This window comes from Sus scrofa, chromosome 12, assembly GCF_000003025.6.
Source record: "Sus scrofa isolate TJ Tabasco breed Duroc chromosome 12, Sscrofa11.1, whole genome shotgun sequence".
Taxonomy (NCBI): domain Eukaryota; kingdom Metazoa; phylum Chordata; class Mammalia; order Artiodactyla; family Suidae; genus Sus; species Sus scrofa.
In genome coordinates this window covers 37050885-37075576 of record NC_010454.4, presented here as the reverse complement: position 1 = coordinate 37075576, position 24692 = coordinate 37050885, and the positions used below count along the sequence as shown (strand labels likewise).

The window sequence follows — 24692 nt, the reverse complement described above, 5'->3', positions numbered from 1 at the left end:
GGGTGGCGATAAGACATCTTCATTTGTTTGGCTGACCTACTGGCTCTCTCATTTGTTAATATCTTTTTATTTTTATTTTGCTTTTGTTTCAGCCAACATTTGTGTTTGTTTCTTTGCCACACGCATAGTGCCAGGTATGATTAGACTGAATTTATAATTCTCCAAACAAAGAAACTTCTCCGAGCCTCGTAATCAAGTACTGAAATTCCAGGTAGAATTGGAAAATGCACTGTTTTGATGGAATACCTCTCCTCACCCCTGCCTCAGCCCAAGAATAGCCCCATTAGAAAGGAAAGGAAAGGAAGAGAGAGAGAGAAAGAAAGAGATTCACATAGGATTTTGAAGCCAAGTTAGAAGCTCTGAGTCATTTTTACCAGGACAGGTGTCTGTCTTTGAGTCTTACTCAAGGGGTACTTATTGTTCACCCATTTGGCAGACAGAGCAAGAGAGGACAAATGGTTTAAAAAAAAAAAAAACATAGGTCATTATTCAGTTGTCTTTCAGTCCCATTAAAATTATGAGATCTTTTAATTTTTTTAGTTTATTTATTTCATCTTTTTTTTTTTTTTTTTTTTTTTTAGGGCCGCACCCACAGCACATGGACGTTCCCAGCCTAGGGGTGGAAGAGATCTTGCTTTTAAAAAATCGTTAAGATACATTGTACCTCAAAGCTAAAATCAAGCAATGACAGCAATATTTCTCCTCAAATGCAGACTACCTGACATTGGCACATATCTACTACCAGCAAAATCAGAATCAGGAGGCTTGTGAACGATAATCATACTTTCAATCCGTGTTAATCACCTACTTGTCTAACTTAGGATAGCACTGAATATGTGTGTGTGTCTGTGTGTCTGTGTGTCTGTGTGTGTGTGTGTCTGTGTGCACGCGCTCAGAATTTATTTTTATTTTATCTGGCTTGCCAGCTGAATAAGGGGACAAGGAATGTAATGTGGAAACCATCCATTGCCACTGGAGAAAGAATCCAAGAGGAATTCCTCAAGCTGAGAACATGAGCTGTGAGCAACATGTTTAAATAGCTCAATATCTAACTTGAGTCAAGTCCATTTATTTCAGGGAGTACACGCTCTTCTTTGAGGCTTAAAGCCGTGCTGTTGACTTTGACTATAACAGATGTGGTGCTGGAGGAAGAGAGAGGCTGGAAGCCTAGAGAGCTCGCCCAGGTTGTGGTTGACGGTGAGAAGGCCTGGTGTGGCTCTCTGTCCATGAAGAACATTCTGTGTGCAACCCGAAAAAGCCAAGGCTTTCCTGATTCCTCCCACGAAATGAGAAGAGAGGCAGGGGAGAGGAAGGTAGCACTGTTGAGTACTTTTTATGTGTGGGACAGCATTCCAGGTTCATTCACAAGTATTGCGTTGAGTTCTGTCAACACCCTTCGTCGGTGGTGGTGCTTTCCGCCATTTTGCACGGAGGAAACTGATGATACGAAAGTGACTTCCATGGTTGGGGGCAGGCCCTGATCCCTGATTTGACTCCGAAGCCTATGCTCTTCTCAGTTGCCTTGAACCCTTACTCCAAGCCTTCGCTAGAGCTCTCAACAAAGCGTTTCCTTTTCTTCCGATTTTCCTTGTTTTTCTGCTCCAGGCTATCTGGGCTAATCACTCCATTAGTTAGAATAAGAATACATTGGGCCCCAAATCTTGTTTGATCTCTGGATAGGCCAAATGAATGTTTTTACAACGCAAAGCTGAGGGTTACATGGCATCATCCTTGGCCTGCCATTGTGACAAAAGTGTGAGAGATGAGTGGAGAGTGTGTCTGACTCAAGGCCAACCGAGAAAAACAACTCAAAAGCGTACATCCCGTTGCTCTCACAGGGCCCGAATCTTTTAAGAAGAGTAAAAATAATACATCAGTCTTAGAAATAAAAAGCCCAAGTAACTTATACCAAGTCAGTAGCTTTTCCACAGTAAAGCTGACTCTTAAGTATCTGTCTTGTTTCAATTTAGGTAATCAAGGTACCGAATTTTATATTTATAGTATCAATGTCGTGCCTAAGGTGGTCTCAGTCCTCTGTTGTGAATCAGGGCTCGTATTAAATTATGTGTAATTGCTGGAGAAGTTTGCTAATGCCTGTGCTTATTACCTCTTTTTTTTTTTTTGGTACCTCGTTGCTCTGAAAGGAAAGAGTTTTTCTTTTAATTTCAAGACTTCTTTTTCTTTTTTTGTGTCATTATTATTATTATTATTAATGTAAACACCTTACTCTGTCCATCTCCGGTCTCTGCTGGTTGTAATTGGGGGGTCCATACTTTTATTTGTCATTCAGGATTCCAAAAAATAACCATCTTCACTTATCATCATACTTTTTCCACTAAGAATTTTTAAAAACCATTAATAATTATTCTTCATTCATACCATAGTTTAAGGGCATAGAAACATTCTCTCTTTGGGCAGAGAGAAAGCATAGATAGTCTTTAAAACATCATTTTCGGAGGATAAAGATGAATGGAGAGACCAACACATCAAAACAGGCTGGAAGAACCTTCTGGCCAGAGGACTCGAGAAGAATCCTCTAAAGTGTCTCTTTGCTGCTCTCTCCCTTTATTACTATTTTTACTTTATTTTGTTTTTGTCTTCCTGACTTCGAGGGGACAGCGGGGCACAAAAGAGACAGTTTATGAAGAACTTAACAGTTTCCACATTGTCATCTGTGTAAAATCAGGAAAGGAATAATTCACAGATGTATCACAGGATGGCTGGGGAGCATAGTGATCAAAAAGGCCTTGAAAAGACATTTCGAAATGCATGGAAACTTCCAGCTACATCTTTCGCCTTGCCTTCTGTTCATCTTTTGTCATCTTTGTAAGCTTTTTTTTTTTTTTTAATTGCAGGTTGAGTGTGTCTTTCTTCCCAGCTTGGGCTTTCAGCTTTGTCCCTGGGACCAAAGGCTCCATCAGTGTCCCTCTGCAGAGAACACTGCCAGGGTCCTAGGAGCCTCACTTTGGCGCTCAAAGGGGATAGTCAGCACTGCCCTCGGCCCCGAGCTCATTGGTCGCAGAGCCCTCAGAGCGCTGAAGTGACAGGGGGGAAAGGGCAGAGAATGGAACCAAGAGATCATTCAAAACGGGGTTCAAGCTGTGAGGCAGTGCCCGACCCCCTTCTTTCACAGCTGGGGTTTTGGCTGCGTGTCCCTTGGCTTGTTTAGCAGAGTGACCCTGGCTGCCTGTGATTTACTAACTGTTTTACAAACATTTCCTCACTCTGGGAGGTTTGATATACTCTTCATCCTCCTCAGCTCACCAGAGCCACTCCGCGTCTGAGCCAAACCTGCGTTTGTTTACAACTTTTCCGGAAATTTTCACAGAGGTGGGGGCGGGGGGGCCGTCCCTCCTCCTTCCAATGTTTTATTTTTAAGTCAACACTTTCCCCCCGTTTATTTGTGCTAAACCAAGTTCTACAAGGTATTGCTCTATATTCAAATGGGAATTGCCGCATTTCTATAAATAGAGTGAAGGTCATGTGAACGAGTTCAGACAAATCTAAATATCACATTTTACGGGACCTTTACATTTAGCCCACTATTTTTTGAAAATAAGATTCCATGTTTGGGTTTGTCTTTTTTTCCCACATTCATATTAGACTGACCATTATGTGAAACACTGAATTTGGGAAACATTGAGTGGAATCTTTTTTAAACTAAAATACCCATGTTAAAAATAACAAAACTTGTTGTTGCCTCATCCCTGTGACTTTCTTTAAAACAGCGTTTATAGCCCGTACATTAAATATTTCTGGAATATAATTACCTTTGAAAACATAGTGCCAGGGCTTTTTTCTTGTAATCTGATTCCCATTGCATTATTGAATCTTTATATTGGCTGAGAATGAAAAAATAAAAAATAAAAAGCCTTGGAACTTATTAAACATCAAGAATAATTTGAAGAAAAATTAAATAGTGTGAAGATAAAAAATGAGGAAGTCCAATTGCATCTGAAATTGAAGGCTAACTTCAGATTCACACTATGAAGAAATTAAGTAAGTAGCAAGTTCTGACAAATATTCAACAGATTCACCCTGCTCTGTTCACTTGCCCAGCCCACTGTTAAAATGGAGAAAGTTTTAAGACCCTCTTTTAGAAAGTAACTTTTGGAGTTCCCTTCGTTCCTTAGCAGCTAACAAACCCTACTAGCATCCATGAGGTTGCGGGTTCGATCCCTGGCCTTGCTCAGTTGTTAAGGATCCAGCGTTGCTGTGAGCTGTGGTGTAGTTGCAGATGCAGCTTGGATTGTGCATTGCTGTGACTGTGGCATAAGTCGGTGGCTACAGCTCAGATTCGACCCCTAGCCTGGGAACCTCCATGTGCCACAGGTGTGGCCCTAAAGAGACAAAAAGACAAAAAGACAAAAAAAAAAAAAAAAAAAGTAACTTTCCCTGGAACTTATCTGTCTGGGAAACCCATGAAGTATTATTATTTTTTTAATTTTCTACCTTCCCCTCCCCCCCAAACAAGGCTGAAATTGAAAGAAAAAACAAAACAAATGCGCATTATTTCTTTCCTCCTTTTCTATCTTCCAGAATGAGAACAGACAGAATATATCCTAAGTGGGTTACAGCCAGAAACCCGCTTCCTGATAAAATGTGTTTTAGGAAGGAAAATTTGTTTTATTTCAACAAATCCAGCTGGACTTCCTGGTGGGCCTCCCACCTTGTCAACATCAATAGCGTTTATCTGTTGACCAACAGAAGACCACCAGAATGAGACATTTCCATTTCTGCATATTTCTAAGGCCACAGGAACGATAGCTGTTCAGAGAGCTCGTGTGGAGGAAATGGCAAACGGACCCCATAGGTGATCGTGTGTGACATTCAGGAACCATCGCAGACTTCCAGCGCTCAAGACCGTCTCCTCAGCCATAATGTCATTGACCTTGACATGCTCAGAACAAATTGGTCTTTGTGATTGCTACCACATGCTGTCCTGCTTTCTAACCCTGCCATTGGTCTAGTGGGAAGGGGGCAGGAGGAAGGGCTGCTCTTGAGAGAATGTGTTTCTTTTCTTTTCTCTTCTCTAAACCCTTGCCCAGCATGCGTTTCCCACCCCGGCTAGTCTGAAAAAATGGCTGGTTTAAAGTGGCCTGAACGTTCTAGGACCCGTGGCATATACCTCGTTTTACCCGAGTCCTAAATAGGCTTGGTATTCTTAGGGCGTGAACTGTGTTGGGAGCAGAGATTACTGCAGACACAGTCAGAAGGTCTTTATGATCAGTTAAGAAGATGATTTTTTACCCCCAAAGCCCATGATGCTCTCTGTACCCATCAGATCAGGCAAATCTCAGCTTTTAAAGGAAAAACAGTGACATCTCTTTTCCCACTGACAGGGCCAACTGATACGAGCATCTCCTGAATTGAGACTTCTCTTTTACCTCCGTGGCTTCTTTCTCTGTCGGGGGGCACACAGCCTATGTTTTTGAGGACTGTTTCTCGCATTGTCGTTATGGGCACTTAATAAATGCTGTGTGGTGAGTCTCGCACAGTTTCGGATGTGTGGGGTAGGTCATAATCCTGGCGAATACAATCCAATTTCCCTAATAAATCAAATTATCTAATACAATCAAATGAGCGCCTTTGAAACAGGAACTTGAACCGCGCCTTTGCTTTTTAGCTGGAGCCTGGCGCTGCCGTACACCTTGACACAGACCCGAGCAACTCCGCGTTGGAACAGCCGGCATGCTCGGGGCATCCTGGGACATTCTTTTGCTCATCATATGCTCAGTGTTCCCCTTATTCCGAAGCAGAGATATCTAGATGATTCTTGAGTTCTGAGAGTAAAAATTTTTCCTTAACGTTTTCCAATAAGTAAGGCGTATTTTAATCTTGATTTGTGTGCGTACGTATTGTATAAATCTGCATATAAGATCTATAAATGATGCTAGTTCTTTTGTGCTACTATGAATACAATATTAACTCACACTGCTTTTTATGTTAGGAAATTGCAGGGAGGTTTTCCCCTGTGAATGTAGCAGTTTGTATTTTGAAGCTATCTCTTTCTTTTTTTAACTTGAAGAATTTAATACAGATCCAAAATAATTTTGTTTTGGAAGTACAGCGGTATTAAGGGAAAAACTGACATGTAAGCCAAAGGAATGTGTTTTTCAAGGATCTCTGTATTTGAAAACATAGTATTAATATTTGTTCCTAGCACCTTTTCTGGGTTTTCTAATACTCATAAATTTTTGCCGTGTGCCAGAGATAGCAGAGATGTTCCTTTTAAATTATTTTTTATTATTTTAGTTTGTTTAGAAATTTTTTTTAATTGAAGTACAATGTTGTGTTAGTTTCAGGTGTATAGCAAAGTGATTTCGATTATTTTCCATTTTAGGTTATTACAAGATAATGAATATAGTTCCCTGTGCTGTACTGTAGGTCCCTGTTTATTATATATAGTAGTATGTATCTGTTAATCCCAAACTCCTAATTTATCCTTGCACACCCCATCCTCTCCTTTGTTAAACGTGTTTGTTTTCTATGTCTGTGCATCAATTTCTGTTTTGTGAATAAGTTCATTTGTATCATTTTTTTTCATACAAGTGATATTATATGAAATTTTCTTTCTCTGACTTACCTCACTTAGTAAGATAATCTGTAGATCTATCCATGGTACTGCAAATGGCATTATTCCATTCTTTTTAATGGCTGAGTAGTGTTCCATTGTTCACATATATCACATCTTCCTTATCCATACATCTGTCAATGGAGCAGAGATGATTCTTCTATCTGCTACACCAATAAAAGCGTAGAAAGTCCAATTTTCTTCCCTGTTCTCATAGTGCCCTATCCTCTGCTCTCCAGCCTGGTGTTTTTCACTCACCAGTTTATGTGATTGACATCATCTCCTGGAGTATATATAGATCTGTTTTATTCTTTTTATTGTCTGTAGATTAATAATAATCAGCAATATTTCTGGAGCTAGATGTGTATTAATTCATTTAACATTCACTAACTTTAGGATGTAAGTATCGATAGATGAGGAAATAGAGTTAAAGAAAGGTTACAAACGTGCCCGAAGTTACAAAGACAGTAAAAGCCAAGACTGAATTCAAACCAGGATGCCCTGGCTCCTTGGCTTGTGCTCCTGTTTGCTGAGCTCTCTGCAATAGCTTTCTGCTTCAGGAAGGTACTGTAAGCTATTTAACTGCCTCCCTATGGCCATTGTTTAAAAATGTTTGCTTCTACAAGCAAAGCTGCAGTGAACATCTTTGTACGTATTTCCTTGTGTACTGTGTGGCAACTTAAAAGTATGGATATAAATGCCCTTCCCAGTCACCCCTACCCTAGACTACCCCTGTGTTGCTCCAGAACCCAGAAGAGGAGAAGATTTGCCTTGTCACATGGCTCAAGGAAATTCAGTTAGTGAAGGGTCCATTTTCCAAAGTTTTCTTGGAGCTGTGAGATTTCAACTACAACAAATAACTCATATACATACTTGTATCTTGTATGGTGAAAGTGGTGGGGAGAGAGAATGTTTTTGGTTTTGCTGAGATTTTATTAGTAACATGGCTGAAAAGATTGGCTCTCTCAAATTCTCTGTAAGATCCTTGCACTTAAGGGAAATCAAGGAAAGAAAAGTGTTGTGAATATTATTAATCCTACCTTTATATAAGAACCTGGATGGAGAAGAAAAATCTTAAGAAGGTAATTCTGATCCCCTCTTTAAGTTATCTTTAAAGTTTGCAGTAATGATAATACTTAGGGCTTCTTTGTTGTTGTTGTTGTTGTTGGCTGCACCCACAGCACGTGGAAGTTCCCGAGCCAGGGACTGAACCTGCGCCGCAGTTGAGGCTTGCCCCACAGCCCTAGCAATGGCAAATTTTTAACCCACTGTGCCACAAGGGAACTCCCACCATGTAGGGCTGTTTTTAAAAATCCTCTTCAAAAACTGTATGTAGCCATATATTCAGAACACTTATAAAGCCTGAACCTAGGGTAGAAATAACCCGTTTTCACCTATAGTTTTACCTTTTTACCTATTGTATTTTAATAAATAACACTCATTTAATATTTAGAAAATAGTCCGAAAAAAATTTTATTAACTTCAACTTACTATTTCAAAGTCTAAATTTGAAATGGGGAGGGCTCATGAACCCTCAGACTTTCCAGAGACCGGTAGCTTCCTCTGAATTGCCCCTGCACTTGGTATTTTATTTATTGTATTGCCTATTGACATATATTTGACTTTTCACTGTATTTCATTTTCTCTAAAGCTGACCTCTCTTCTTCCAGGAACAAGAGACTTTTCCTCTTGAGCCACCGCTAACGCCTTGCTCGTGCACTTTCAGCCTGACTTTCAATCCATAGTTTCATTTTCTAACATTATTAATGCTACTATTGAAGCACTGAATCTTCAAAAAAAAAAAAAATGTTGGTGAGAGTAAGTTTCATTAGTGAGCAGAGATAATAAGTTTCACAGAACGTTCTTCTGCTGGGACATTTCTCATCCTGGGGTGAGTTTCACTTGACCCAACCTAGCCCAGCATCACGTGAGCGTGTCGTCAAAAGGAAGGGGGGGGGGGAATCAAAGCATCTGGTCACCCTAAATGCTAGGATCAGAGCCTCCTCTTTTATACCGTCTGTTGGGTCCGGGCTTCTCCGAGGAAAACAGGTATCCATGTGGTTGATGCGCTCTCAGAGGGCCTCAGACACATTTTGTTCCCAAACAGAATTAGAAAGAAGGAGTCTGCGTAGCTGCCTTTTCTCTTCCTGTTTAAAATACAGCTGCCCCCGAAGCAGAGCCACCATGGGCTCCGCCGTCCCCTCTGCAAACTTGTGGCCCAAATGCTGACCTAAGTGGTGTGGAGTGGTTTTGTTGCTAAGGGAAATGTGCTAAAAAAGGAAGGGGAGGGGGTGCTGTATCTCTTGTATGGCGCGGATCCTTTGGGTATTTAATGTACAGTTGCAACAAAGGCCACTCAGAATTATACCTCTGGTTCAAAATTGCTTAAATGTTGAAACATATGGTCTCGTGTTCCATTCGTTAGGAAACAACCAGCTGTTCTCAGCCTGCCAAATCCAAGTAAACATCCACTCTGTGGAAGAGTGAATCTGAAGTGGTTCAGTAAAAACAGAAAAGCTGTTTTTGCTAAAGAGGAAGAAAAAGAAAGGCCACCCCGAAACAACAGCTAGCAAAGAAAAAAGAAATCCGGTCCTGATAACATATTTTCCCTGGCTTGCTGGTAGTGGACTGTGGGGCAGGAACGCCTCTGGAGACGTTCTAATTGAAAAAGGTTCGTAGCCGGGAGTTCCCATCGTGGCTCAGTGGTAATGCACCTGACTAGTAGCCATGAAGATGCTGGTTCGATCCCTGGCTTCGATCCGTGGATTAAGGATCTGGCGTTGCTGTGAGCTGCGATGGGAGCCGGCGGCTACAGCTCCGATTCGACCCCTAGCCCAGGAACGTCCATAGGCTGTGGGTGCAGCCCTAAGAAGGTTCAAAAAAAAAAAAAAAGAAGAAGAGGAAGATTTGTAGCCCTCCGCATTGTCTTCTGATGGTGAAAATCATGCTGTGGTCTCCATGGCAGTGGTTATTTTAATAAAATGCAATTATCTGAATAATTAATTTATTGGGCCACTCTAATGTGTCCTCCATTCAGAGGCCAAAATGTCAAAGATCAAGTAGATTGGGAGAAGAGGAAAATTCTCATTATAGAGGCGAAGGGGAGGAGGGAAAGGATGAAATATTTGGAATTTCAGTGCAGTGGTTTCTATTTATCCGAAATGTCAAGGGCAGTGTAAAATGTATTTTTAAAATGTGTTTCTGTATGGTTTGTGCCCATTCTTGGCATGGCTGGGGCTCTACAGAGACCATTGTTCTTTGAAGAGTATGAGGGGGTGTCTTTGTCCAAAGTGACAAAAAGAAGACGTGGAAGACTGGGCTTCCTTTGTTCCTGTGCGGTGCTGTAAAATTTGGTTTGAAATTAGGACCTCAGGGAAGGACCTTCAATAGAGAGCTTTCATTTCCTGCCAGCATTTTAATCACTCTGGGGTTTAAAGTGGATGGCCGGCCAGCATAATGGCCCTATGTTTAATAGAACAGCTCGTATCTTGAAGGCCAGTTAAGGGATCTGTCATCCGCCCAAATATTCGTCTTTTCTGTTTCCTGTCCATTTATGAAGATCACCCACCCTTTTAGGTGGCTGCCTGGGACCATTTCGGAGGACAGCTGCTGCCACTGCTTCTTAAAGAGGCTGAACAGAAACGCAGTCAAATGTGGTCCAGTCTTCACCCTGTGCAGGAAAGTTGTGGAGAGTGCGTGCATGAGACACGAAATCCACCAGGTTTTGGGGGGACTTGGTTTCATCGGTTGCAGAGAGGATGTGTCAGGTTTCACAAAAGTGTAGACTATGAGGAGGTTTAAAATGGATCCAGAGCTCATCAGGAATATTGGCACCTGCTGGCTTGACATGTGACTACAGTGTCACCGCCGTGGAACTTAATGTGACCCCATTAGGCCGAGAAGGAGGACTGATTTACCCCTTGAGAGGTGAAGTGACCCAGTGGATTTATTCCTGTTTTGTTTTGTTTTGTTTTTTCCTTTCTAGGGCCACACCTGCAGCTTATGGTAGTTCCCAGGCTAGGGGTTGAATCAGAGCTACACCTGCCAGCCTACGCCACAGGCAGAGCAGCGCGAGATCCCAGCCGTGTCCGCAACCTACACCACAGCTCACAGCAACGCTGCATCCCCGACCCACTGAGTGAGGCCAGGGATTGACCCCTCATCCTCATGGATTCCACTGTGCCACAAAGGAAACTCCTGTTCCTGTTGTATAATAAGGAAATGTGTAGTTTTTGTGATGGAGTGGCTTTTTAACTCTGAAAGCTCCCTTTGGAGTCATTTGGAGATGTGCCTTTCTAGTTTATTAGATGGCATCCAGAATTCCTGGAGGCGTGAATATTGGAGTCAAGTCCTGATAGATAGGGCCAACATGGAGAAGCAAGGGTTCCAGATTTCTTTCTTGATTCGTATCTGGTGGCCAAGAGTAACCTAACATCAGCAAAAGCCGCAGAGTCAGAAGTTCTACCCGAGGACCTGTCGCTGACGTTGCTCTGTGACCATGTGCATGGAATTCTCCCCGTTTTGGTGACAGTAAATCGTAATCTCCTTCTCAGAGGCCATTTCAGGGGCAGCTCTTCAAGGGAGTCACATGTGGCTCCCTAACCCTGAGTTAGGACACAGGAATGGAGAGTGAAAGGGAAGGGACTTTCTCAGTTATGGACACAGGCCCATCTCACCGTCAGGAATCCTGCCAAAGGAACGGGGTGTCTCCTGTCCACGGGCGTTTTCTTCTTTGCAGGTGGGGGTAGGTCATCATGGGGAAGTGAAGGCATGTGTCAACTCCCTTTAGCAGGACTGAAGACAATTCTCTCTGCCGTCTTTCTCAGGCCAAGCTTGACCCGCATTCCCAGTGATGCTGGGAGTGAGCCAGAGTCTCAGCTGCCCACAGCCTCCCCTGTGAGCCAGGGTCTTCGCTCTGGATGGAGGAGAGGAGAAAAGGCCTGGGGGGTGGGGGGAACTGTGAAGGAGCTGCCTTTGACTTTCCTCCTCTGTCACCAGTCACCCTTGCCTGGTTAGTTCCTCTGGGAGCCCAGTTGGCCACTAAGCGGTGGTGCTTCCTTACGGACTGTGCTCATGCTGTGGATAACTTTTCTGATGAGGATTTAAATATCCAGAGACCTTCCTGCCTCTTGGAGAGCCACCCTCCCTCCAGGTCCCTTCCGACCTCATGTCTCTAGCTGCAGGTTTCCTAGCTGCCCAATTTGATACCTTTTGAATTGTCCTTCCTTGGATGAATAGCTGTTTGAAAGCTGATTCAAAGTGAGTGTTGCTCCGTGTACGAGCTATTGGCTGAAAAGAGCACTATCGAGAGCAGCAGGGGTGGCCGCATAAGGGAGGCAGGCTCCCCTGAGGTTGGTTTTGCAGATGTGCGTTGGTCTAGGAGGAATTATGCATCAATAGGCTCGATCTTTTGTCGGCATCCAGGTCGTTCCCCCCCGCCCCCCAAAAAAAAAAATGTGGCTGACATTTCAGCCAAGTAACCATCATTCTACTTAGACCATTCTATTCATACACATTAAATGTTACAACTCAAATAGCCATTCAGCAGCTCTTCTGAAGGTCTAGGGTCTGTTTCTTGGGTAAAAAAATTTCAAGCCTAGATTTGGAGGGAAAGCTGCCCACCAGAACCGGGCTTTAGCATAAAGTTAACATGACTATAATCCATTTCATTCACTGTTGGAGTTGGCTGTGTGGGTGTATCCACAGTGTGGGAACCTCATTTCATTGAAGAATCTGAATATTTTGTAAGGATGTGAAGAGTTGCAAACAAGCTTTTCTCTAAAGCTGTGAGAGGAACAAAGCAGCTAATGTTAGAAAGAACTGGTATACTATTGTTTTCTGCCATTTGTAAAACTCAATAGGAATATTCTAGACTTGACAGATTTATATCCTCAACTTGTTGCTCCTTAAAGAGTATACATATCCTGTTTACAAAAAGCCTACCTGTGAAAAGATCTGTTCCATTGGAAGGATATCCTCTTTTGAAGCTGGAATAGTTTAAAAATAAGATGATAGATGTACTAACGCCCTAAACGCTTTGTTTATAGCAAAGACTTTGAGCCTCCCTTTAGAGAGCTATCTGAAGTCTGCCACATTAGAAAAGAAAAGGCATGGAATAACGTTTTTACACACACACACACACACACACACACACACACACACTTTATTTCTATATATATATACACTTGAATATATAAAAATTATATATAGTAATATATGTATAGGTAGTTCCTATTGTGGCTCAGCGGTAATGAACCTGACTAGTGTCCATGAGGATGCGGGTTTGATCCCTGGCCTTGCTCAGCTCATTAAGGATCTGGCGATGCCATGAGCTGTGGTGTAGGTTGCAGGTGCAGCTCGGATCCCCAGTTGCTGTGGCGGTGGTGTAGGCCAGTAGCTGTAGCTCTGATTCAACCCCTAGCCTGGGAACTTCCATATGCTGCGGGTGTGGCCCCCAAAAGCGAAATAGTGATAATAATAATAATAATAAATGTATATATAAACATGTAAATATAATAGATGTAAGTACGTAAAATATAAATATGTATATTCAAGTCAATGTAGTTTTGGTCAAAATGCCCTCATTTTTGCCTTGCTTTGGGCAGTGAGACTATGTCAGCATTTACTATAACCAAGGCAAATATTAGACTCACTGGTGCTAGTTTCCATTTTCCAGTTTTCAGCATCTCTTAGAAATCACACTAAAAAATGACTGGCCTTTGTGGAGGTCCCATTCAGGTATAATGGCTTTAGTTAGCATTGTTTCTACGGGCTTCCTGGACAAATTTTGCCAATTTCTGTATGCCTTTCCGGTCTTTCTTCCAAAAGCCTTTCCTGAGAGCTCATCCCCTATTTACTTAATACCTCTTTTACTATCCTGTGTGCGAATGCTTTTATGTATTAGAATTGAATCCCAACCACGTAGTTAATAACTTCTTTGAGACTGAACTCTTTCTCTGTGTTCCTCAGACCCCAGCCAACTGGTCAGTGCCTCTATAAGTGTCTTTCCGCATTTTTTTGTTTGTTTGTTTGTTTATTGTTTTTTTGGATTTTTTAAGGGCCTCACCTATGGCATATGGAAGTTCTCAGGCTAGGGGTCCAATCAGAGCTACAGCTGCCGAAATACACCACAGCCACAGCTATGCCGGATCCAAGCTGTGTCTGTGACCTACACCACAGCTCATGGCAATGCTAGATCCTTAGCCCACTGAGCGAGGCCAGGGATCGAACCTAAGTCCTCATGGATGCTAGTCAGATTCATTTCCACTGGAGCCACAATGGGGAACTCTGCCTTCCCTGGTTTAATTCTGATCCATAAACTTTTCCTATGAGAAAAGGAAAGCACATTGAGAATGTTTTCATTTATTTAGTTGATCAGAAATGTAAAGCAAAAGTAGCACAATAAGCATCTTACCTCAAATACCAGGAAGAATGGTCTCGCTTTGCCACGCCTGCATTATAGCTCATCTCTCTTCCATACTTTTTTTTTTTTTGGCCTTTTTTTGGTCTTTTTAGGGCTGCGCCTTTGGCGTATGGAAGTTCCCAGGCTCGTGGTCCAGTTGGAGCTGTAGCTGCCGGCCTTCGCCCAAGGCATAGCAATGCAGGATCCGAGCCTCGTCTGCTACCTACACCACAGCTCATGGCAACGCCGGATTCTTAACCCACTGAGCAAGGCCAGGGACCAAACTCACGTCCTCATAGATGCTGGTTAACCACTGAGCCACTTGAGAGGAATTCCTCTCTTCCTGACCTTTAACTGTCTTATATTTTCCTATTAAAAAAAAATACAGTTTTGAAAGTTGTGAAAGAAAATGGAAAATGAATGGTACACAGATAGATAGTCACTTGTGCCCGACAGTGGCTTAGAACTCACCAATTTTGAGCCTTCTTGCTGTGGTTTAGTACATCATGAATTCCAAGCCATGGGAGCTCCCAGGGAGGCAGGGGTGGGGAGAACTGAATGAGACTTTAAAGTCTGCCTGGGGCCCTTTTGTAATTGTCCCAGGATAGCAGAGAAAGGTCTCCTGAAACGTAGGGCAAAGGGTTGAGGAAGGACTTCTGGAGGCCAAACCCCTCCTCACGTGGGAGACAAGGAGAGTGGTTGCTTGATTTAAAGTGAGCTGGAGACTCGGACTCACCCACCTTACAGGACTCCTTGTAGGCCTGGTTTCAAAGCTCTTGGCAACTAGAGGTATATTTTGATAGAACTACTCCTTGGACTCAACAGTGGCTTTCCTAGAAAACACTGAAAGATAACAATTCAGACGTGTATACTCTGGCTCTGAATGTACCATACTGATGCTGAGCAGTACCTAACTATAACAAGGCTGCTGTTGCTTTCATCTCAGAAAATTTATGCCTTGCACATACCCCTTGTGCAGGCGTACCCTCTGAAGGCAACATACATTTCTCTTACATCCACTAGATAAAATTTAAGGAGCTAATCAGGATCTCTTTTGATAGCTGGAGCAGATAAGCAGGAAATATAACTAACCATATATTCTATTATTATGGTTTTTTTCTTAATCTACTTCTTGGCCTGATCTAATATTTTTCTGCTCTGGGAGCTCGCTTCTGAGACTGGAAGACAGGTTGTATTTCACCAGTGTGTGATGCTTTAACCCTTTAAGAGGGAAAACAAATGTCTCTTGAAACTCATAGGTTAGAGAAGATATTTCAGGAATCACTGGCACGATGGCATCAGAGAAAAGGACTTGCTTGGTTCTTCTGGCTCCGCATGAGGAAGCTGAAGGTCTTGGTTTCCACTTGTCTCTGTTAGGACTTAGGTCTTTCCTTCTGACGCTTCACCCCTCTATACTTCAGTTTTGTATTTTCTGAAACAACTAAACTGGATGATTCCATGAAGTTCTCTGGTGGCCTAGCCTAGCAGTTAAACGATCTAGCATTGTCGCTGCTGTAGCTCAGGTCACTACTGTGGCTCGGGTTCGATCTCTGGCCTGGGAACTTCTGCATGTCGCAGGCACAGCCAAATAAATAAATTAGAAAAGTGGACTTATATATTGTACTCTGGAAAGCCAGAGAGATCCAATTAAGACAGAAGTTTTTCAAATTTAGCTGTTCACTGGAATCATTTAGGGAACTGAAAAAATGCTGCTGCCTGTGCTCCAACTTCAATGGCTCTGAGTATGGCCTGGATAGAGATCTTTAAAAATTCCCCATGTGTAGCCAAGATTGAGAACCAACCTTGACAATGCTGGATGCATGACAATGCCAGACACTTAACCCACTGAGCCACCAAGGAACTCAAGCTTTTCAAATTCAGTCCCTGGCCTGGGAACTTCCATATACCTTGGGAGTGCCTGCGCCCCCCCAACCCGAAAAAAAAAAAAAAAAAAAAAAAAAAGAAAGAAAAGACTACTATTGGGCTTCATGTCACTGTTTTGTTGGATTTTCCTTAACTCAAGTTTACAGAGTATTAAAGGAGAAGCTTTTTTTCTTCCAGAATTGACTCTACCTTAAATGGATGTTTAAAGTAAAAAAAAAAGTTCAGAAAGGAGATAAACAATGTAGGATTCCAGCATATGTCATTGCGCCCATGAACTAGGCAATTCAATAAATACTAGTTGATTTTATGTGAAGATAATTTTCTTTTTTTTAATGCTTTTTATGTTTTCCATTATAGTTGGTTTACAGTGTTTTCTACTGCACAGCAAAGTGACCCAGTCTCTCTCTCTCTCTCTCTCTCACACACACACACACACATATTCTTTTTCTCACATTATCCTCCAACATGCTCCATCACAAGTGACTAGATATTGTCCCCAGTGCTGTACAGCAGGATGAAGATAATTTTCGACCACACTGTTCTCAAATACAGAATTTAAATGTGCATTTGTTCACAAGGAGCCTGTACACTCTTGGGTTTTCCTTTGTGTAAATATCAGGTCCTCAACCTGCAGAGTTGGTTGCCTCCCAGAGTTTAAAGTTAATGCTAGTTTTAAAGTGTCCTCTGGCTTTTGTGATGGTGAAGAAAAAAAAAAAAATCTGGATTCCTAAAAAGAATAGGTTTTTTTTTTCCCACCTGGATGATCTCCAGTCCGTACAATGATCTGGAAGCATTTGGTGAGGATATTCTGACCCAGAAATCGTTGTGGCTTCGTTTGGCTTGCCTTAGTAATGTAAATTATAGGAAATCTTTCCTGAAAAAGATAAACAGGAACTAAGAGCAGAAATGCTTTTTCCCCTGTCATGGTTATTTGGAGCTGTTGAAAGAATGGACAAATAAATGAAGGGCATATTCCCAGGACCTAGGCACCCTCCAAAATTCCCCATTTTTATCCCAAGTGAGGTTTTACAGATCTATTATTAAGTAGATCCCTCTGACCTGTCAGTTTGCTTGTTGATCATGTCGCAACTCATATGGCTTTGCTTAAACGTCTTGAAGCCTTTTTTTCCTCCTTTTCTTAAAATGACTTTTCAAAAAAGCCTAATATCAGACACAAAATAAACTATACAAAAAAAAGGGTCAGATTTCCTCCAAATAGTCTTGGTTACTGATTCATCGCTCTGCAAGGCCTTCGTGTTTTGAAGGAACACTTCATGCTCTGAATGAACAATTATATTTGGCCACTGGTAATTTAGGTGGACCAGTGACTGCCAGAATTCTTAGGATTATTTGATCTTCTCCAAGTAGTTCTCTGTTTAATATTGCTTTGCTTAGAGTTGTCTGGTTGTGCTATCCTGGTCTTGCTCTAGCCAGAACAAGGAGAATCGAGATGGTTAAAAGAAGAAATGCTAAGTGTTGGGTCCTGAGAAATTGAAAGGAGCACCTCATCTCTTGTTCCTTGTGGAGCTAGCCACACCAGCTTTCTCAGTCTGGAGGCCCCTCCCTGCTACTCCATTACTCTGTGCCCATCACCACAGTGATTAGAAGCATCTAGAAGGTTAGGTGTAATACTCCTTGCAGTAAAAGACTTTCCCTGGAAGACTACAGTCTGAATTCATCTAAGACTGTTGGGAGTACCTTAAATTCTAACAAAGTGGAAAATGCCCAGACCCCATTCTGTTTGTCCTTCTAGGGTTTGCTCTTGGGGCCAGAGAAAAAAACCCTGAGACCAGCATGCTCTTGGCTTCAGGTAACTTTCATGGAAACATGTTGCTAGCTGTCAGTGGAACGTTGCAGTAGCTAATCGTAACTGTGTTGTAATCATATGGTAAGGCCTCCAGCCTCTCTCTAAGGAGTCAGGGCTGGTTCGACACAGTTGTCTGCGTGCATCAAACAGCCTGATGTTTGTTATTAGGCAAGTAAGACATCCGGCTGGTGTTCTGAGCATCTTCATTCCATGCCGCTGCTCGTTCTGTGAGGAAATAGCCACTTACTCATTTCCTATCCCATCCTATAACTTTTCAAGTCTCAGTTTGCTGTGAGGGTTTAACCAGGCTAACCATGGGTCCGGAGATACCCAGAACCCATTTGCACGTGTGTCCATCTAATTATCAGCGGTGCTCATTTCACCCAGTGTGGGTGAAAACTACCCCCCTACTCATCACTCTATGTTAGCCAAAAGAAAGGGCCACCCAGTGGAGTGATACCAGGGTCTCTGCTTCTAAAACAGAGGAGTTTGCTTATGTAACCTATTGTTTTCAACTGGAATCCTAAGCAGTCCTAAGATACAAGAAGGTATCTTTATGTTTGCTGACAGAGGAAGGTGCTCTAGAATTAGCATTCTGATCTCTGTGACTAATTTCTGGGAAATCAGAAACAGAGCAGTGAAGTATGACATCAGGCAGATTCTGTAGCCTTTCAAATACAATTTGACTCTTCCCACGGGGGACAGACATGGCTAGATGTGGGTGGAGCAAGTTGTCTTCGGAACATACCACTTCCGGGAAAGGAACCTTATCCAGAAATCCATTGCCTTAACTGGTGCCCAAGGGTGCCCTGGAGAGGAACATTCATTCTGGTAATTCCATTCAGGACAACTTTCCTAGGGAGTGTTGCACCTTCAAGAGTCATGTGCAGGTTCAGGACCTGGGGGCCAGATAAGAACCGAAAGGTCTTTCTCCTCCCAGGGTGGTCCACGGTCTTGGTCCCGTACCCACATTACGAGCACTGCCAGCTCAGGGAGTTTATGAAATTTTGATGCAGAAATTAGGTTGTTGCTTATCTTGTACCTTCTTGCTCATAGTATTGACAGTACCATTGAATTGCTTGAGGCAGATAGCATCTCAGCCATCTCTGTCCTGTTTCAGCTCTCTGCTGCTGACAACATCAGAAGTGTTTTAACAGGGTTTTAATGGGCAGCCTCTGTAGCTCCTTGGAGGGTTGCAAATAGCTGCCGTGAGAAACCCTCTCTGCTGCTCTGAGCTGACGTGCCCTCTTTTCTCATCCAGCTGCTGCTTGTTTAGATGGCCGCCTTCCTGGTGACAAGCCCTTCTTATTTGGGCTGAGCAGTACTAGGACTTGAATTCCAGAGATGAGATTGTGTAATATAAAAAAGGAAAGGTCTCCTAAGGACGTTTTATTCCCATCCTGTTGGGGGCAGGAAAAACAAGGCGGGTTGTGGGGGTTAGGGCAAGAGAGAGGGTCTAACCAGGAATAAGCCTACCATTCCCAGAACCTTTCAGAGAAAATTCCTGTGTGTCGTTAAAACTCAAGTGTTCTCATTTGATGGAGTCACAAGAATCTATTTGGAGAATGCCATGCCCAGAGCCCCTGTTTTCTAGCTTTCCCACATTTTAGAGTTTTATTTAATGGCTGACAGGCGCACACAAAAAAGGAAAACACCTCTCCACACGTGAAGACAATTTTTGACTGTTTCATGATACGCTTCCATTTCATTAAATACATCTCCAGCGTTAAAGCATGGTGAATTAATGCCATTTCAGCTGTGGTTCCTGGTTCCGTTCACTTAATCGTCAGATGCAACAAAGAAACTAAATTCCCAACTAGTAAAACATCAGATCTTAAGATGAAAGGGGATGGACATCCAACTCTTTCTAGATTTCTCTTTACTAGGACAGAGAGGTGAAAAAAAAAAAAAATGAGACTACAATGACCTCCCAACCACAGTGCCAAAGACAGTTCTTGGTATCTGTACCCAAGATCAATGGGGGACCCAAAAGGCAACTGGTGATAGAAACGGAGGGAAAAAATGTAGTGGCCACAATAATAAAGTTCTTAGTGTGATACAGGAATTCGGTCCAATAAGGAGGGCACTGACCCACCCCATTCCCCAGAAAAATTTGTTTGTGTTACTTTAAAAAGTGTTGTTCATAAGTAGAATCCCAGCATTTGGAAGTATCTCTGCCGACATCAACGGCCTTGATTGTTACTCTCCATCAATTTCCATTCCCGGGGACATAGAAACCATAGTTCGCCTGGTTTTTGTTTATTTTATTTTATTTTTTGTCTTTTCAGGGTCATACCTGCAGCACATGGAGGTTCCCAGGCTAGGGGCCAGAGCTGTAGTTGCCGGCCTCCACCACAGCCACAGCAACTCGGGATCCGAGCGAGCCTCGACGGCGACGTACACCACAGGTCATGGCAACGCTGGACCCTTAACCCACTGAGTGAGGCCAGGGATTGAACCCGCATCCTCACGGATATTAGTCGGGCTCGTTAACCCCTGAGCCACGATGGGAACTCCCTTGTCTGGCTCTTTTTAAAGGAGATGTAAGGAGACTTCCTTCTAGTGTCAGAAAAAGCCTGCACTTCATGCTCTCCCTGCTCAGGATTGGTGTTTATCATTATCACCTTCCGCAGATTTTTTCAGGCTGCCTGAGAAAAACCTCCTATCAGACACTCAAGGCCATTTCACAGCCTTCCCTTCCTCAACTACATTGATGATAATGTTATCATCTATCCTTCAGAGATTTGAGATTCTTAACTTCTTGTCACCGACAGAGGCATGCGTTTAGCTCTTAAGGGATAAATTTGATTATCCAGCTTGGAAGGAAAAAAAAGCAAAACAAAACAAGTACACCTCTGGGACCCATTCAGGGATGGATTCTTGGGGGAAGGCCCAAGCCTGTGTATCATTTGCTTTCGTGCAGCTGATTACCTTTCCTAGAGCTGCTGTCGGCTGTGCTACTAGAGGGACTGTTACTCCAACCAAGATCATAAAAAAGGCTTTATTAGATGGGCCTGTGCTTGGGGTCTTCTGCAAGGCCCTGAATGAAGAAAACTGCAGGAGGCGACATAATATAAAGGGAAAACCACAAGAATATGGCCTGTGGGAGGCTGTCATGGGCAAGAATATAAATCGTAGGGTTAGGGAGAAGGCTCACCACATCAGTAACTAACCAGCGGATTTACCTCCCTCCACCTCAGCTTCCTCGGGTGTAAAACAAAGATTATAATGAGAATTGTGACCTGCTCATGAGAGTGCTGGCGATTAAATCAGAAAATGCACTATTATAGCACCGTGCCTGGCACCTAGTTAAGGGCTTGGTTAACGGGTTGCGATCACCATTTCTTTTTCTTTTTCTTTTTCTTTTCTTTTCTTTTTTTTTTTTTTTTTTTGTCTTTTTGCCATTTCTTTGGGCCACTCCCGCAGCATATGGAGGTTCCCGGGCTAGGGGTCAAATCGGAGCTATAGCTACTGGCCTACGCCAGAGCCACAGCAACGCGGGATCCGAGCCACATCTGCAACCTACACCACAGCTCACGGCAACGCCAGCTCCTTAACCCACTGAGCAAGGGCAGGGATCGAACCCATAACCTCATGGTTCCTAGTCGGATTCGCCAACCACTGCGCCACGATGGGAACTCCGATCACCATTTCTGTTAAGAATACGCATGCCCTGGTACTCAGTGAATGTATGCATAGTCCCTGCCTGTGTTCCACGTGCCTGGTTTAGGGATTTTATTAGCAGCCGTAGATACAAGCAGGTAGAGATAACAGGTGTAGAGAACATACGATGGCAGAATAAAATTGGCTAACCAAGATAGGAAAGAATGGTGAGGAGCTGTAAAAAGATGATAAAAAAAAAAGATTCGGTGTAAATCTTGGAAAGAAAGAGCGTCCCTAGACTTGTCAAGCTACAGATTTCAATGTTGAGAATCTATGTTCTCTTTTACAGTCTAAAATCAAGATTAGGCCTGATGGCCGCTATTAGGGTGGCTTTTCCTTTCTTTAAGGCTTCATTTTTCTCTAAGATGGGAGGTTGGAAGAGAGAGTCTTCTGGTCTAAAATGCTACAGGTTTATTGAAAAAGAAAAAGAGTAGCGTCATTGTTCTTTTCACAGTTGCTCTGCTGCATTTTTCTGGAGGTAAAGATGTTTTCGTGGATCCGCTCTGATCTTTTGGTGAAATTCAGACTCTGGCCTTATGTCTGTAGCTTACCAGTAAGGGAGCGTGATTCGTTTCTCCTGTCCTATGGCTGATTGTGTGAGTTACGTCATGTGATGAGTGGTCTTGGTTAAGGTGGGCCACTGGCCGGTCCCCAGCTCCAGGTTGGTCCCTGTGCCTGTTGCCTTTGGCGTTTGCTCTGCCGGTCCCTTTTGCCGCACTCAGCTGCCTTGAGGAAGCACTTATGGCTCCTTGTGCTGTGCCTTCCTCCCTGAAAGATGGGGAATGAAACCTGCTGGCTGCAGCATCACCGAAAACGAGCCCCTCTTGGTTTCCTTCAGTGACAGTATGACTCCATCTTGGACTTGTCTCCTTTCCCGGCTTGGCTGATCCCACATTTAGTGGTTTAATCCTCCACATTGGAAGGACAGCAATGCAATATCTACCTTTCCTTAATCATAACTGCAGGGGGTAATTGTGGGATATATATTTCCTACAATTTTTTTTTTATGGCCACACTTGCAGTGTGCAGATGTTCCCAGGCCAGGGATTGAATTGAGCCACAGCTGCAACCAATGCAGCAATGGGGGATCCTTTAACCCACTGTGCTGGACCTCGGATCAAACCCATACCTCCGCAGCAACCCGAGGTGCTGCAGTTGGAGTCTTAACCCACTGTGCCACAGCGGGAACTCCTCTATTTCCTACACATATTAATTGCATTTTCCTTAAGTGACAGGATTCAGAGCCATTTTTAATACATATTTCAATATGTCACTTAGTAGAGACACTTCTCATCAGGTCCTGGATGGCTTGTAAGCTGCCTGATCTAGTCATTCTCCCCTCTGCCCTTGGGCACTGTCTCTCTTCGTGTTCATGCATTTTCTTATTTTATGTACCACCTTCCAACATCTGACTAAAAGATATCTTTAACCATGAGTCATTATAAAGGGCTGCATAGTATCTTTTCATAATGTAAAGTTTTTAAAAATTTAAAACTAGCAATTAGGATACACTTGAAAGGAGGAATATCTTGATTTCGTAGAACACCATACAGAGCAATTTATATCTGCATCTCAGAGAGCCTTTGGTGAGGCAGCTATGTGATAAAAGAGTCTGCTCAAGTACTTTCAAACTGTCTGACTTTCTAAGCCTGGGTTCTTTGTGGTGTGTAAAGTTGTTGCTGTAAATATCAGCCAGGCAATATAGCTAGAACTGAATTATAGCCTGATCGCATCTGAAGGAGAGCTGCAAAGTATCATTATGTGCGAGGATTTGAATAGAAGGTGGGTAAGAGTGAAGTTGCCATTCAGTTCCCTTCAGCCACCTCTAACTGGGGGGCAACAAAGCATTTGCTGTGTATCAATCTGATAGTCCATCCCCGTACTTGATTATAAACCTATCACGGATGGAAAGCGGTTTTAATTGTTTTCCTATATGTTTATTATTCATTCATTCATTTGTAAAAGGAGTTTTTGAGCACCTATTACATGCATCTCTGTCCTGGGAACCCTAGGTGATCTAGCACAAAGCTGGAGTTCCCTGGTGGTACAGCAGGTTAAGAATCTGGCGTTGTCACTGCTGTGGCTCAGATGTGATCCCTGGCTTCGCACCTGCTTGCAGGTGTGGCCAAAAATAAATAAACAAGCAAACACAAGGCCAAGTACTTCTTAGCAGGAAGCTAGACTGAGTACACCTGTGACTATAAGGTGACACCAGAAGCACAGGTGAAGAAGGGGGGGCATTTAGAGGAAAGAGAAATCATTTTCCACTTGAAGTTCAGGAAGGGCTTCATGGAAGAGCCATCATTTGAGTTAATTTCATCATATGGAGATGGGAGAGGGAAGTTATTTCAGGCAGGGCAAACAGTGCTTAGAAAACTGTGGTGTACATACAGGGAACGCAGGTGGTTTGGTTTGCCTGTAGGAGAGGGTGTGACCTGGAGAAAACATTGGCAAAATAAGTTGGACTAGAGAGGGTAGGGTATTGAATGTTTTCTCTGGAGTGCGTTGGTCAGTCTGGGTTTGAATCTTGCGTCTGCTCCTTCTTACCTCTGTGGCCTTGGGCAATTCTTTATCCTCTTTCTGCACTTCGGTTTCCTGGTGTGTAAAAACTAACAGCTGAAATGAATTTTAATATGTTTTATTTAACCTCGTCTCCCTAAAATTCCATGTCGAGATTTCATCAATATAAAAATTATTAAGAGACTATTTGACCTTCTTTTCTCCCATGCTAAGTCTTGGGAATCTGCGGTCTGTGTTATTCTTACAGCACATCTCAATTCAGACTGGCCGTATGTCGGATGCTCGGCAGCCACACATTGGCAGCACAGATCTATAGCCTTTAAAACCCATTCTTCTACTTCACCGCCTTTGGTTTTCTGAACACAAAGAGAGAAGCATTTAAACTGAACTCAAAATCATGCCATGCTGATATCCATAGCTACTTCTTACAGATGTTCTTGACATGACAGAAGTTATCCTAATAAATTTTGTTCTCGGTTGGCCACAAGAGATTTGTCAACGATTATCGAGTGAAAGCAATCGCTGATAGCAAGTCCATCCTGGTGTACATGTGAGTTTTGCGCAAGGCATTTGTTTGAAGAAATAAGACTCATCTCTCCTTTCATCCTTTCCTGACCAAGCCTGCCTTTGTTTTCAGGTCTTACCACCTTAGAAGATCACAGGTTATGTGCTAAATATAATAGTTACCCTTTTTCGCTTAATCAGTGGCCATCTGAATTCCCAGCACTGATCTAATTCCAATGGCTTCTGAAGTTTTACCTTTTACACTTGTGTTGGTTTGAGCCAGTGGCCACTGTGTCAAAGGTCATGAACTTGCACACTTCCTCCCTGAAGATTCACTG

General features: G+C 42.9%; 1 protein-coding gene and 1 long non-coding RNA gene across 13 annotated transcripts in view; both read left to right on the top strand.

The window, feature by feature from the left end:
* BCAS3 (BCAS3, microtubule associated cell migration factor) overlaps positions 1 to 24692 on the top strand; it is a 580495-nt gene that overhangs the window by 399645 nt on the left and 156158 nt on the right. The gene's annotated exons all lie outside the window — the stretch shown is intronic.
* On the top strand, positions 6593 to 9083 carry LOC110256172. Its single transcript, XR_002337449.1, has 2 exons — positions 6593 to 8623; positions 9000 to 9083. It is a non-coding gene; the product is annotated as an uncharacterized LOC110256172 (long non-coding RNA).